The 13,246-nt window shown below is 44.2% G+C and overlaps 1 protein-coding gene across 4 annotated transcripts in view; it reads left to right on the plus strand.

The window, feature by feature from the left end:
- Positions 1–13,246, plus strand: part of phkb (phosphorylase kinase, beta) — a 68,592-nt gene that overhangs the window by 34,982 nt on the left and 20,364 nt on the right. The gene's annotated exons all lie outside the window — the stretch shown is intronic.

Here is a 13,246-nt window from a genome sequence, read left to right on the forward strand (position 1 = left end):
TTTGGAAAATAAAATCTCTGGGTTGTGCCAGAAAAAATGTAAATTCAAATCTAAATGTGATATTCCACACAGATTCCTGCCCTGGGCAGGATTTAAATAATAAAAAAGGGAAGGATGAATGCTTTGTGCTAATGCAGCGACATTAGGTGGATGTGTAGGTGCCATTCGGTCGAGGCAGCGATGTAACAGTCGACTGCAGCTCACTTCTGCTGCTGAATCCGCCCGATCAAGTCAAAACTAAGCCATAAGGAGCATGGTGATTAGTCAATGACGACTATCAAACACTAGTATTGCCTAAACACTGTGAAAATAAGTTGTGAACAAAACCATCATCCTCTATGATGTTACTTAGTGTTTATCCATCTGCAGTTTGTACACCGGGCTTTTAGTTTAGCTGAAAACAGCTGCGTGCTGTTGATATAAGAATGTATCAATTACAGCCAAGAATTGCGTGTGATAACCACGGAGAAAATACAGATTTGTAGTGCTGGAGTGCTGTGCATGACCCTTTTAAAGACATGATGAGGAAACGAGTTGAGATGGAAGTCATTCACGGGCACCATGATTAGAAAGAAAGGCTTTGTGTCAAACACAGGTGGGCCGTGTTTGAGAGAAAAATCTGACAATTTGAAAAATCACCTTTGGGTTTTTAAGCAGTAGAGCCTGAATGCTGAAGTGGGGCATGATTTTTTCCCCCACAACACGTGAATGCTGTGAACAAACAGACTTTCAGTCTCAGAGCGTACGTGTAGCGTGACCCCAGCAGAACTTATTTATGTGGCTGTTGCCAAGCTGAGTGCCCTACAGGGTCAAACAGTCACATAAATTGCAAATGCAATTCTTAATTCTTGCTATCCTGTGCTGTTTCTTTCACCTCCTCCACCCCGTTATTATTATTTCTCCTTTTTTTTATGCACCACCATTTCTCTTTGTGTTTTTGTCTTTTCTCTTCTTATCCCTTTTCCGTACTTGAGATTGGCTGGAAGAAAGGAAAGTGAAAGAGGAGGATTTGTGTTCGCTTTAGTTTACTGTGAATGAATGCTTTGTAGATGTTGTTGCGTGTGCGTGAGTGTGTGTGTGTGTGTGTGTGTACACCAGCTGTCTTGTTGCCTCTGCATCATTGACGTCCAGTGTTTGGTCTGCGGGCAGGAAAGGCACACGGCCACGCTGGGCCTTCACATGTAGTTAAGGCTTGATTTGTGCGCTCCCCTTTCCTCCTTTGCACGAGTGTATAATTTGCTTACTTGCTTTTTGTGGATCCAAATGAGAAAAACATGAAAAAGGTATGTGTTGTTATGAGCCTGCTTGCCATCTTGGCTTGTAACTCTCTGTCTTTATGTGTTGAAGATGCAGGTTTGGCTTTCTGAAGTTGACGTTATTTTTATGCTACAACTTGGTGTCCAGGCATCAATTCATACAGCTGGAGACAAAGAAATGCTCTCCAATATTAAACCCATGAACAGCTTGAATTATTGTGCTGTCTTCTTCCACCTGTAGGCTTATGTGAGGTCATTTCTGGGTACTTTGACCTCAGCGCTGTCATTCAGCTCGGAGATGATAAATAGTTATTGCAGGATGTTTGACAATATCTATAATACTCCGTTTCAACAGATTCCTTTTCAATCAGCAGTTTCGCCACTACATTAAGAATTGAGTGGAAGCTGCAAAGAGAAGGACATGTTTGTGAATACAAATCACCCCTTTTATTTCCTGACTAGCACTGCTTGCATCTTGATCCCAGTCCCCCATTCAGCCTGTGGCTCCAACGCCCTGCGGATAAAGGGCCTCCGATGTGTTCAGCTCACCTGGCAACACATTTCTTGCACTAGCCTGAGAAGCATGTATTAAAGATGTGCACGGCGCAGTCTCTTTTTCTTTTTTTTTTCATAGCGCATATATATAGTACATTGGTAGGGCACCAGGAATTAAATGTGCATCATGTGTGCATCTCAGCGGGAAGGGAATGTAGTCTTGCCTGAAACATCATTTGGAGGATGGGAGAGGTGGGATTTGGTTGGTGAATGGGGCGTTAATGCAACTTTAATGCGTCTTTGAGCTTGATGTTCAGGAAGCTTTTACTACAAGTAATGAACTGCAAGCCTGTTAAATATATTATGAAGCTATACAATTAAATATGCATGGAAGCCATGTGGCAAACTGTGAAAAATCAGAAAAAGTGTGTTTCCACAGTGCTGCTGTGCTCTTATAATAGGGATAAATGTTTTTTGGAGCTTGACCCTGTGGATAAGCGCAGCTTTTGATGATATTAAGTGGTCGACTATCTTTTTTTGGTCTGCATGAGAGACCCGGTGCTGTGAGAGTGTGTCAGATCAAATGCACCCCGGGGAGCGCGGCGTGAGATCCCACTGACAAACATGCAATAATACGCAGCGGGCGCAGCAAGCGGGGGATCAGAGGAGTCATGAACGGCTGTGATAGTGAATTAGTTGCTTATGTTGCATTTGTCACACACTTTATTTTAGTAATATACCCTTAATCTACTGTGCGTGCTGTTGAGCCATGCTCGCAGGGCCCCGTTCTCGCGGTCTGTCTCCTCTTTCTTCCCCATTTGCTTTCTACTTGTGTGTGAATTCAGCAACACACATGCAGCGACGCAGCACACAAGAAGGAAAACACGTATCGCTCAACTCCGAAGGAACACTTGGCTTCGGTCAGATTTCTTTTTCATTCACAAGCATCTCGCTCTATGTTGAAGGTTAATGGAAAAGTTGCGTCGGGTCCACACTGCTGCAGGCGTCATTCATAGATCAGATAAGGTGCGGGTCAAGAGGGGGAACAAACATTCAGGGATGGAAGGGTAAAGAGGAGAACATCAGCGAGGTATGTAAGGCCGAGGTATACAGGAGGGAGGAGAGCGATGGACGAGGAGGTTTTTCTGAAACATTGCATTTGATGTTTTGCCACTTTTTATCAAGTATGACATTTCTTTTAATAGAGTATGTAATATATGTATTAGAATACAGAAAATAATTGAACTCCAATTGTTCAAGAACAATCTTGTTTTCAGTCACCCGCCTGGTCTCTGGTGGTAATTTATAGTGAATTAGTGGTTGACGCCGTTGGGTACTTTTCTCTCCTATATCTTAAGTGTATACATTTATAGAATCTAATCTCATTTTCTATGCAATTTTTTTGCAAAGAATAATTTTACACAACTGCCTGGTTAAAGATGAACAAATGTTTAGACTGACACACAGATTATTGAAAATAGAAAGACTCTGTAGGTGGAAATCTTTTTTGACACAGTTATTTTTACAACAAATTTACTAGAAATATAAAGCACTGAAATTCTTATTAGACACCCTTTTTTATATTTTATATGAAACATAGATGAGAATAGTTCTCTTAGATGTCTATCAGCTGAATAATTACATATTCTAATTAGTAGAGGATTAAATGTCAAAAATGAGCGCACACAATACATCTTGATGTATGTATCATTGATGGTCTGGTTTGCTCTCTGGATGGTTATTGGTCGATTATCAGCCGGGGATGGAGAGGGAACCTGGCTGAGGTGTTTTCTAGTCGCTTTGCTTTAAAGCTGATGTGTTTATTGAGCGACATGTCCGGCCAGTTGTTAATGCAGAGCGACGTACGTTTCCACTGTGAATCTCTGTTCTGTGTCAATAATGGATGATACACGTATTGCAGCAGAAGCCACGTCAAGCAGCCGTGTGGCGAGATCATACGGCACAGACAGATGTAATGATCGGTTAGATGTTAACGCCACTCTGGATTGTCCGGCAGAGCAAAGATTAGAGGTCATTGCCGAAAAAGCCAATGACTTTTCTTCAGACCGTCCCTCACTGCGGAGCAAAGAACGTACAAGCAGCGTCCTCCACAAACCCTACGACCCAAACACATATTCACACCAGCCCGCAGTGTCTCTCCCCCCTGTATCCTTTGCGTCACATACACACACACACACACACACACACTGACACACAGATTGAGAGCGTGCTAAACCCTGCTGTTTGCCAAATGGCCTGGTGTCGCGCAGGAAGTGAGGAGCCCAGCGGCCTGTGACAGTAAAAGCCTTGGAGAGATGGTTCCTGACCTTAACCTGCAGGGAAATGGACATCACTCAGCAGACACACTCACACTTTGCCTGCATTAACCCATGACCAGTCACACACACACACACACGCTGCTTTTCTGGGCTTTTAGGAGTTGTGTGTGTTTGTGTGCGTGCGCACTTGGGATACACTTCTTCTTCTTCTTCTTCTCTATTAGGAGCTGTTTTGCGTGCCAGGGGCCCCATCTAACGGGGTATGATGGGTCTCGCCCCTCATGTTCTTTGCTATTTGATCAAATGTTTGTGTTCGGAGCGTCGGATGAGTGTGGGATTTGTGTTTGGAGCCAGGTGGGCCGACAGGAGGCTCCTACTAGCTGCTTGTTCTCGGTGAGTGCTGACAGTGTACAAGACCGACTTGTCAATAGACGGGGGAGCTGAGTTGTTTGCTTCTTACAAACAAATATAGAGGCCAAGTGTTGAGTCAGTTTGAAATGTGTTCTTTGTTTATTGTACGGTGTTTACTTCCAGTGTGTTCTGCCATGGGTATTTGAAAGCCCCTTGTTGTCAGTATACTGTACCTAGGAAGGTTATACGTCATCGGAATGCTCAGGGTCTCCGGATATCAGGTTGTACAGTTATCTAGTTTGACAAAATGGTCTCATTGGGACTAACACGATTTAATTCTGGGCTGATTTGATCCAAACATCTTCGTTTCCCATTCCCATACAAAATGTATGCAATTCTGGCCCTTTTAGAGACCCCATCATCCAGTAATATCCAAATACGCCGCTCTCGCAAAAGGGAGTAAAGTGTCTGCCAAGAGGAGGCTTGTGTGGGACAAAGAAATGTTTCTCCTCCTGCCAACTTACTGCAGGAAGTACTATGAAATGTCACGCCAAGTAATAAAGAACAGTCCCAAAAAAACAGAAAAAGAGGTCAATCTCACGGCAGGTGAGCGTGTTTGCTTGACCCACCTATCTGCCATTGGAGGGGTTTACATTGCAGTCAGCCGAAAACGTGGTGCGACCGCTACACAAGCTAAAGGCGTCGGACGCCGTGGGGCGCCGACCAGGCTCGCATCGAGAGTGAGAACACGCCGTGTAATAAAAACTGAGCTTTGTTTTTAACCTTTTTAAAAACACACAGCCGAGTGCACCTTTGCTCTCAGCGTGTGTGCTGCACGTCTGAAGGGAAGTGTGGGGACCGGTTCACAACTCTTCCTCCGGCAGCGACGGTGCAGTCTGTTTATTTGTCGAGCGTTTGTGTGTGTGTGTGTGTGTGTGTGTGTGTGTGTGTGTGTGTGTGTGTGTGTGTGTGTGTGTGTGTGTGTGTGTGTGTGTGTGTGTGTGTGTGTGTGTGTGTGTGTGTGTGTGTGTGTGTGTGTGTGTGTGTGTGTGTGTGGAGGCTGATCCCATTTGATCCATAATGCCCATCTGTTCTCAAAGTTTTTAATTACGTGTGTAGTGGTGTTGTGTCTTTTGTGTACGTCTGGGTGCGTGTGACTGGAGCCTGGCAGAGAGACGCTCCTGCTTCAGGCTGCTCGTGTTCAGTAACTCTCACGCACACAGTTGACGCTTGACGCAAGTTGCCAGGAGGCGTTTGTGGCCTTCAAATGGCTTTGGCCAGAATTACAAGCGCTCAAACCGCGCACGGACACATCGCGTGTGCAACTTTTTTTTTTTTTTTGCAACTAAATTTTTTTTTATACGTGGCTGCTGGTATCTTTCTCTTGGATCATTGTGCCGACACCACGTGACACTCGGGCCACTTATCTTCAGCCCGCCTTCCTGGCGCTCCTGTGCCTCACACCGCCGCTTCCCTTTAATATCACTTCATTTTATTGGTTTGGGGTTGTTGGTTTTTTTTGGAGGATAATATTTCCTGAATCTGAGTCGCTTTCTCAGTCAGGGCGACTTCACGCCGGTCAGCAGCGTGCGATCCGATTCTTCACTGGTCTCTGCCGAGGTGATTCCCCCGTCCTCCCCCATCCATCTGTCTGCATGTCCCGCCGCTGGTTTTATCCGGCTGCAGCTCCAACGGGTTCCTTTTCGCCTCCATGTGGTCGTTTTCCTTAAATCAGACTCACGCCTCATCACCCCCCCCCTCCCGTCCTCCCCCTCCCACCCTCTTCCAATTGTGCTTAACTCATAAGTGCGACGGGTTCTTTTCACGGCCTCGTGGTTATCACCACCGGATGACCTTTAGAAAAGATCCGGCTTTAAAGATGTACACAGGAGACATTCTCCGCTCCCTCAGCCCCAGATTGAAAATGACTTAGCATCTCTTTCATGTTTTTTTCGGCCCCCCTCTCAACGTTTTCCTGTTAAACCCCTGACACTTTGAAATACCCTCATCAAAATACGAATCTCTGAGCTGCACAGGCAGCGAGGCAGCGCCCGCAGTCATTCGTCTGCGTAGGGGCATGAAAAGAAGGGATTATGTTTCATTCAAGTAGTTTTTTTTGGTTGGTGGGTAAATTCCCTCACTTGCTTCCTAACTTTGGTAAAGTCTTTTGAGTGTTTTATTCTGTTGTGCTGGGATGCTTGCTGGAGGCTGCCTCCCTTGTGCCGCGCTTCGCCAGCCGACACACTGGGAGGGATCTGACCTTCAAATTGAGTCTCATTCAGTTGAGCTGAAGTTGTTTTTTTACCAAAGTTTGATTTATATGGTCGTGAATTTAGTTAGAAGAGAAAAAGTTGAGTGTATCTCTGCTGCTCATCCGGAGCAACATTTCCCCCATTTCCCTTTAAATATGTGTATTTATATTTGTATTGAGTTATTAAATTGAGTTAAGTCGTGAATAAACCCTCATAACTAACACAAAATCCGTAAGAAGGAAAGAAACTCCTGAAAAGTTATTTATTTGCTGAGGAAAATCCATTCTCAAAGTCTCTATTTCATACATAACATTATGGGGCTTTGTCGGCTCTCCGATTTGCTGACTCACAGGTGTGCACATCAATCTCCTGCTGGTTCACGGCCCTCCAGCCAGGCTGTGGAATTCTGATTGTATTTCTGGCGGAGTTGTTTTGACAGAAAAGTCCGAGATTTTACTGTGAGAAATGATGTTTTTAAGGCGATTAACTTCTGACCTGTGAAACGCACGTGGATGTGAGACTGAGAGTGAATGAAGACCGGCAGTGACACGGTGGAAACAAGGAAGGATCGGAGGGTACGAAGTAAATACAGGAAAACTAAGACAGGACGGTGCTGCATGGAAACCAAAGATGAAGCAAAGAAGGAATCAGGGAGGGGGAAAGAGAAGAACAGGGGAGGAGGGAAGGACATGTAAAAAAGAAGGTGGGGTAGAAAGAACAAAAATAAGGATCACAGGATGCAGGGATGGGAAAGAAGGGAGGGTTGACTTAAGGATGGAAGAAATTACATAAAAAGATGAAGAGAAAAAAAATGAAGAAGCATAGATGGAAATAAGGGACAAGAGGAAGAAAGGAAAGAGTTTAAATGTGGATTGAAAGACACTTCTTATCTTGTGTCACAACTCAGTGCTTTTAATTTGGGGGAGAAAGTCAAATGAGGCGGAGCTGAAATTCATTTCTGTTCTGCAGAAACGTTTCCCGGCAAATGCTTTTACCACTTTTTCAAATGAAGCGGGGGCGTTTCTCTGAGGGGCGGCTGGTTGATGGCTGGCCCGCCTGCCCCCCCCCCCCCCCCCCCCAGCTGTCCTGCCGCTGGACTCACTTGTCAACAGCGTGTCTTATTTCGTCCCATTTCAACACTACCCCTTTATGTCCCTTCCTCTACCTTCTTGTCTGTGTTGATGGGGGTTTCCTGCTTTTTTTTTTTTAATTGTTGTGCTTTTACATAACACCCCCCACCACGTGTTCCAATGATGTGATCTGGAACACTTATTTACAATGTAGCATTTGACTTTGTAGCACCGATGGAGGAGCTTTTAATATTTACTCTCTGGAACAATACAAAGTTCTTCTAAAACAACAAAGGCAACAGCTGTCGTCAAGTTAATTTTGATTGAAATACTTCATCTCCTCGGGCAGAGATGAAGTCAAGGTGTTATTTATTCTCATTTGTTTGGCAGACAGATGTGTGCCATCCGTCTCCATTTGTCAATGCGCCCTCGTCATTAGTCAATCCGCGTATTTGTTCATGCACACGTAGGTAAACCTTTTTGAGTTTGTTCTCACTGTCACAGAGAAGTGACTGTGCTTGATGCGCACATGCATCCACACGCTGAAGACAACAGCAATATTAGACGAAAGCAATAATAACACCGCTCCCTGCCCCCGTCTCTGCCCTCTGCAAGTCGTTTTCATCATCATTTCGAGTGTCTCCCCCTTCCTCTCTCACACACACACACACACGCACACACACAGAATTCCCCCCGCTCACACACAAGCATCCACCTTTCTAATCAGTGTTTCAATGTAACACTATTTGCCATTGAACGCCTGTGCATTGAGACATTTATGGGGACAGTGAACCGTTTTTGTTTGCTTTCTTGTTGAGACTTAGACGAGAAGATCAATACCTGATTGATATAGGAAATGGTTAGCATAGCATAGCATAGCATAAATACTGGGAACATCTGGAAAAGTTCCCTCTCCCTCCGTTCAAAGGTTATGAAAATGCATATTGCAGAACTTCTAATTTCAATAATGAACACGCCATTCTTTATTTATTTACTCCGTACAAAGCGTAAAGTGTAAAACTGTGGGTGCTTACCAGTGGGCCGCGTGCAGTCAGCTTCATTGACAGGCGGTCACGAGAGGAGAGATCGATGGTAAATTACAAGCTGTGGTTACTTTCTACGCAGGACTTAATGTCATCTTGAGTAAATGACGTTTTAGCAGTCAGATCTGTAAGTATCTACTATCTCACAGCCCTCGTCCTTAGCCTATGGTAGGTGACCACATAGATTTATCCTCTGATAATCAACATTTTTCAGACTAGTCCGGACAAGCTTGGCTCAGCACCGTGCTGGAACTGCAGCAGTGCTGAGTTGTTGTTTTCCCGGTGCAGACAAATGTCCTTTTGCTGCTGCCGCTCTTCCTGTTGCCTGCACAAATATATTCCTTATATGCCTTTTGGCAAAGGAGCATGCAGGTAGCCGAGTTGTGATTAAGCCCGTCTCTGCGTTACATCCTTTCACACATACATACATACATCCTTTCATACATATCTGGCTGAGTGTGAATTGTTTTCGATGATCGTTCGTCCGGCCACCTGCCAACTCCGCTTCCTTCACCGAGGGTCCGAGCTGCGTGTGCTACTTCAAACGCTTCTCCTTCGAAGGTTCTCAACTCAATAAAGCATACTTCCTTTGCTTAAGCTTTGTTATGCTTAATTCATGGATAAATGCATCTTATTTCCATAGCGAGTCAGCAGAGAAGCGTGAAAGTAAAACTGTATTGAGTAATTTAATTAATGAACCGGCTGGTAGCGAGTCGCCTGCGCTGATGATGTGATCTTTTTCTCTACTTCCCCCCTCAACCTCCGGCTAACAGGGCACAAGCTCGGCCTGGACGTCTCTCCTCTCTGCCCGTGCCCTCTTGTGTACACGGCTTGGATATTCAATATTCTGTGCTGGGTTTCCCACTAGCACACACATCTTTAATATTCTGCATATTTGCAAGAATGGTTGAGGGGAGCACTCGAAACTGCAGGCAAAAACATATTTTGCACTACGGCTCTGAGCGTAGGTGCAGGTCCTGCTGATCCGTAAAACAAGTCTTGAAAACTGTTACTTTTTTATTTCGACGCAGAGCAGTGGAAAAAGCTGTTAACACAAGAATTTCATCACCTTATAAGTGGATGTAGTGAGGTTGTTAAAGAAAAGCTTTTTCACGCATCCAGCACTTAAAGAGCAGCTTTAGGATTCATTCTTAATTGAAGTTTGTTGCAACAAATATAGTGAACTCCACCGACCAACCTGTTGTCTGCTCAGGCAGCTGGCAATAGCATATACTGAGATTTGCATCTCAAACGGTCCTGATGAGAGTGGTAGGAGTCAAAAGCTCATCTTAGCGGTTAGCCTGGCTTTGTGCAAGTGTAACAAAATCAACGAGGCACGACACACAATTGGGTGGTTTTATGTAGGGACTTTTTTTTTATATATATAAATCTTTTCTTCAAACTCTGTACTGAAAAGCAAAGAAGTCCCCAAATATTTTTGACTATTTACTCGAGCCTAAAGCAAATTAATTGCGGCTCTGTGGAGCGTATGTTCAGTGTTCTTGCGGTTGACCGTCTCACAGCAAATGGATCTCCTCCGTCAGATTAATGATATGCTGACCTTCGGCCTGCAACCCCGGCAAAAAGCCGAGTTCCCTCTTGGATACACATTGTACTCTGTTGGAGAACATCAACCCTGTGATGTTCAGTGCATCCCGGTGGTTATTTCATGTTGAAGTGATCCACTGCTTGCTCTCCCTGTACTGCAGTTAGCCGTTTCTAGGGGAATCCCTGAGGACAAGCTGAATTGAACTGTTGTGTTCGAAGGTCAGCGTGTAGGTTGAATGTGTAGGCGGAGACCCGGATAGAGTGTTTTTTCTATTCACATGTTCCTGCGCTCCGAGAGCAACGTGAATGGTAAGGCAGGGTCATAACAACATGTCGGTTTCTATCAGATGGGCTTCACTATTGTGACAGCATCCCCCTTATCAGCTCGTTGGGCCTTTGTTCCACGTATTTTGAGGCAGTAGTGCAGAAGTTTCATAACTTAAATGACCTGTGTTCAGTTGCTCCTCGTTTCCTCAAACAGCAGACGCACCAGAGGCCCACTATGATCCAAAGGCCCACTATGATTTGCTTTCTACCCTTAGGCTCCGTTGGGGAGGCGTCACGTCTGTCATTTCCCCACCTTCACGCGGTTTCAGTCACGCTGCGTTGATGTGTTCAAGGAGCTGCTGAAAAGACTTAAGTTAAAAGAAACATTTCATCTCGTTTTCCTCAGTGTCGCTGAGGTTCGACTGCGTTGCACGGAGGAGAAGACGAGAGTGAGAGGGAGGACATTTCTCCCGTGTCCCCGTTATGCATTTCCATATTTTCTCCTTCGCCAAATGAGTGCTTTGTCTGCTCTGGGACCAAGCGCTAATGAGGGAGTTGCATTGCAGCATTTTAGAAGCCGTCCCCATTCATCAGGAGAGATTTGTGTTGAGCCCTGTTGGGTTTTTTTCTCCGCTCTCTCTCTACTCTCTGATTGATGATAACGAGGTTGTTGGCTAAAACTGGCTCTTATCCACAAACAAAATGGCTCCCCAGATTTCTCTGTGTGTGTGTGTGTGTGTGTGTGTGTGTGTGTGTGTGTGTGTGTGTGTGTGTGTGTGTGTGTGTGTGTGTGTGTGTGTGTGTGTGTGTGTGTGTGTGTGTGTGTGTGTGTGTGTGTGTGTGTGTGTGTGTGTGTGTGTGTGTGTGTGTGTGTGTGTGTGTGTGTGTGTCCCAGTCTCTGTTTACAATTCATTCACACACAAACACACCGAGATACAAATTACACATATAAATGGTCCATCTACAAATAAAGCATGGGAAGATGAAAGGCACTATTGCTACAGAGAGAGGTTTACATGCGCATAAATAAAACAATAAACACAACTCATGAAAAGGAAAGAGGTACAAATGAAGAGAAAGATATAAATGCAGCCTTATTAGAAAACATATCTTTCATATCCTGACCTATAAATAAAACCAGTTGTGATAAGACACATGGATTTGAATGTATTTAAATAAAGGTCTATTTCCTTGCTGATATGACTGATCGGGTACAGATTTCTGTAAGAGAAATAAGAAAAATTGGTTTGCTTCTTCTGGATGGGATTTATTCTGTGTCCAGGTGCTGCACCACAAGACAAACAACTGCAATGTCTCTTGTTTACGTGTTTTCCCTGATTGTCCACACGCCTAAAAGGTCCAAGAAGAGAACCTCTGGAATGACTGCTTGTTGCCACTTTTGTCTCTTCTCTGTATTTCCTCCCTTTCTTTTTTGTTGTTTCACACCCTGGATTCTCACTGCAGGCGACATGAGTGATGTGTTGCTTCATTCTGGTAAATAGTGTCTGTATGCTGTTGTTGTGCTGCATTGACAGGCTCCCTCTGAGGCCGCAGTTATGAAAGCAATGAAAAACCACGTGTTTCTATGTCTTTGGCTGCGTCTCCCCTGACGGTACCTTGTTTTGAGGAGGCATAGCTTGCTAGAAAGCATTATTTATCACAGGAGCACAGAAAATTTCATGTTTTTTGCAGTTGTATAGCTACATATACACATAGAAAGCCAATACAATTTCCTAAACAGCTGGAATTTTGAATTACAGGTAAAATTACTATATCCAAAAGTAACATATTGCTTCTTGTTACATATTTTCAAGGCAAACAAAACAAAGGGTTTAATAAAAGAACTAAGAAAAAGAAAAGCTTCAACCATAAAAGTGTTAAAATTACTGCCAAAAAATAAGCTTTGGCTTGCGGCTGACAGGCGCTGGCGTAAAGGCCTCGCCATCAAGTCCCAGCGCTGAATTTCTTTTTCTGCTGTTGGCCGGCAACAGCAGGCAGCCGCTCTTTAGTTGGGAAGTTTGGATTTCCCTGAGACACGAAACCTTGACTGCTCGGCGGTGTGGAAATCTGATGATGGCTCATTATTTTTATTGATAATTCTATTAATAGTTTAATCTGTACCATGCCAGAATGAGGGCCAAATGCCCGTCACAATTTACCATTGCCCAGTGACTTATTCAGATTTCTGAGTACTGGTCACAGTCGCTTCTCGTCGGCCAGTATAATGTGAAAATTGGAAATCCTCATATTCAACGAATCCAGAAAAAGTTAATAAGAAATGTCAAACTTTTCCATCTCGTGTGTCTGTATTCGGCTCATTGAATGGGCATCAAGGGGGAGAACTTCAGTGTACCATTCTCATCTTCCTCTCCCTTCATTTTCTCGTCCTTATTTCCCAGCTGAGCGCTTCTACATCTCTCATCAAGTTTTCCTTTCATTTCACTTGTGTGAGAAAGGAGTTGGCAATAACACAGGATACTGTTATTTTACACAAGAGTGACTTTCTCATTCAAATCAATTATTTTCTAGTTTGCATTATTGGCAAATGTGTCGGATCCACATTTCCAAGGCCAAGTGCTTGATTTATTTATTATTAATGCAAGAATATGAACCTTCAACCCGCTAAACAAATTCATTGGATTAAGAAATAACAGAACGGGCACCAGGGTGTAAACGTTTGTAACC

The sequence above is a fragment of the Gasterosteus aculeatus genome, chromosome 12, assembly GCF_964276395.1.
Source record: "Gasterosteus aculeatus chromosome 12, fGasAcu3.hap1.1, whole genome shotgun sequence".
Lineage (NCBI taxonomy): Eukaryota > Metazoa > Chordata > Actinopteri > Perciformes > Gasterosteidae > Gasterosteus > Gasterosteus aculeatus.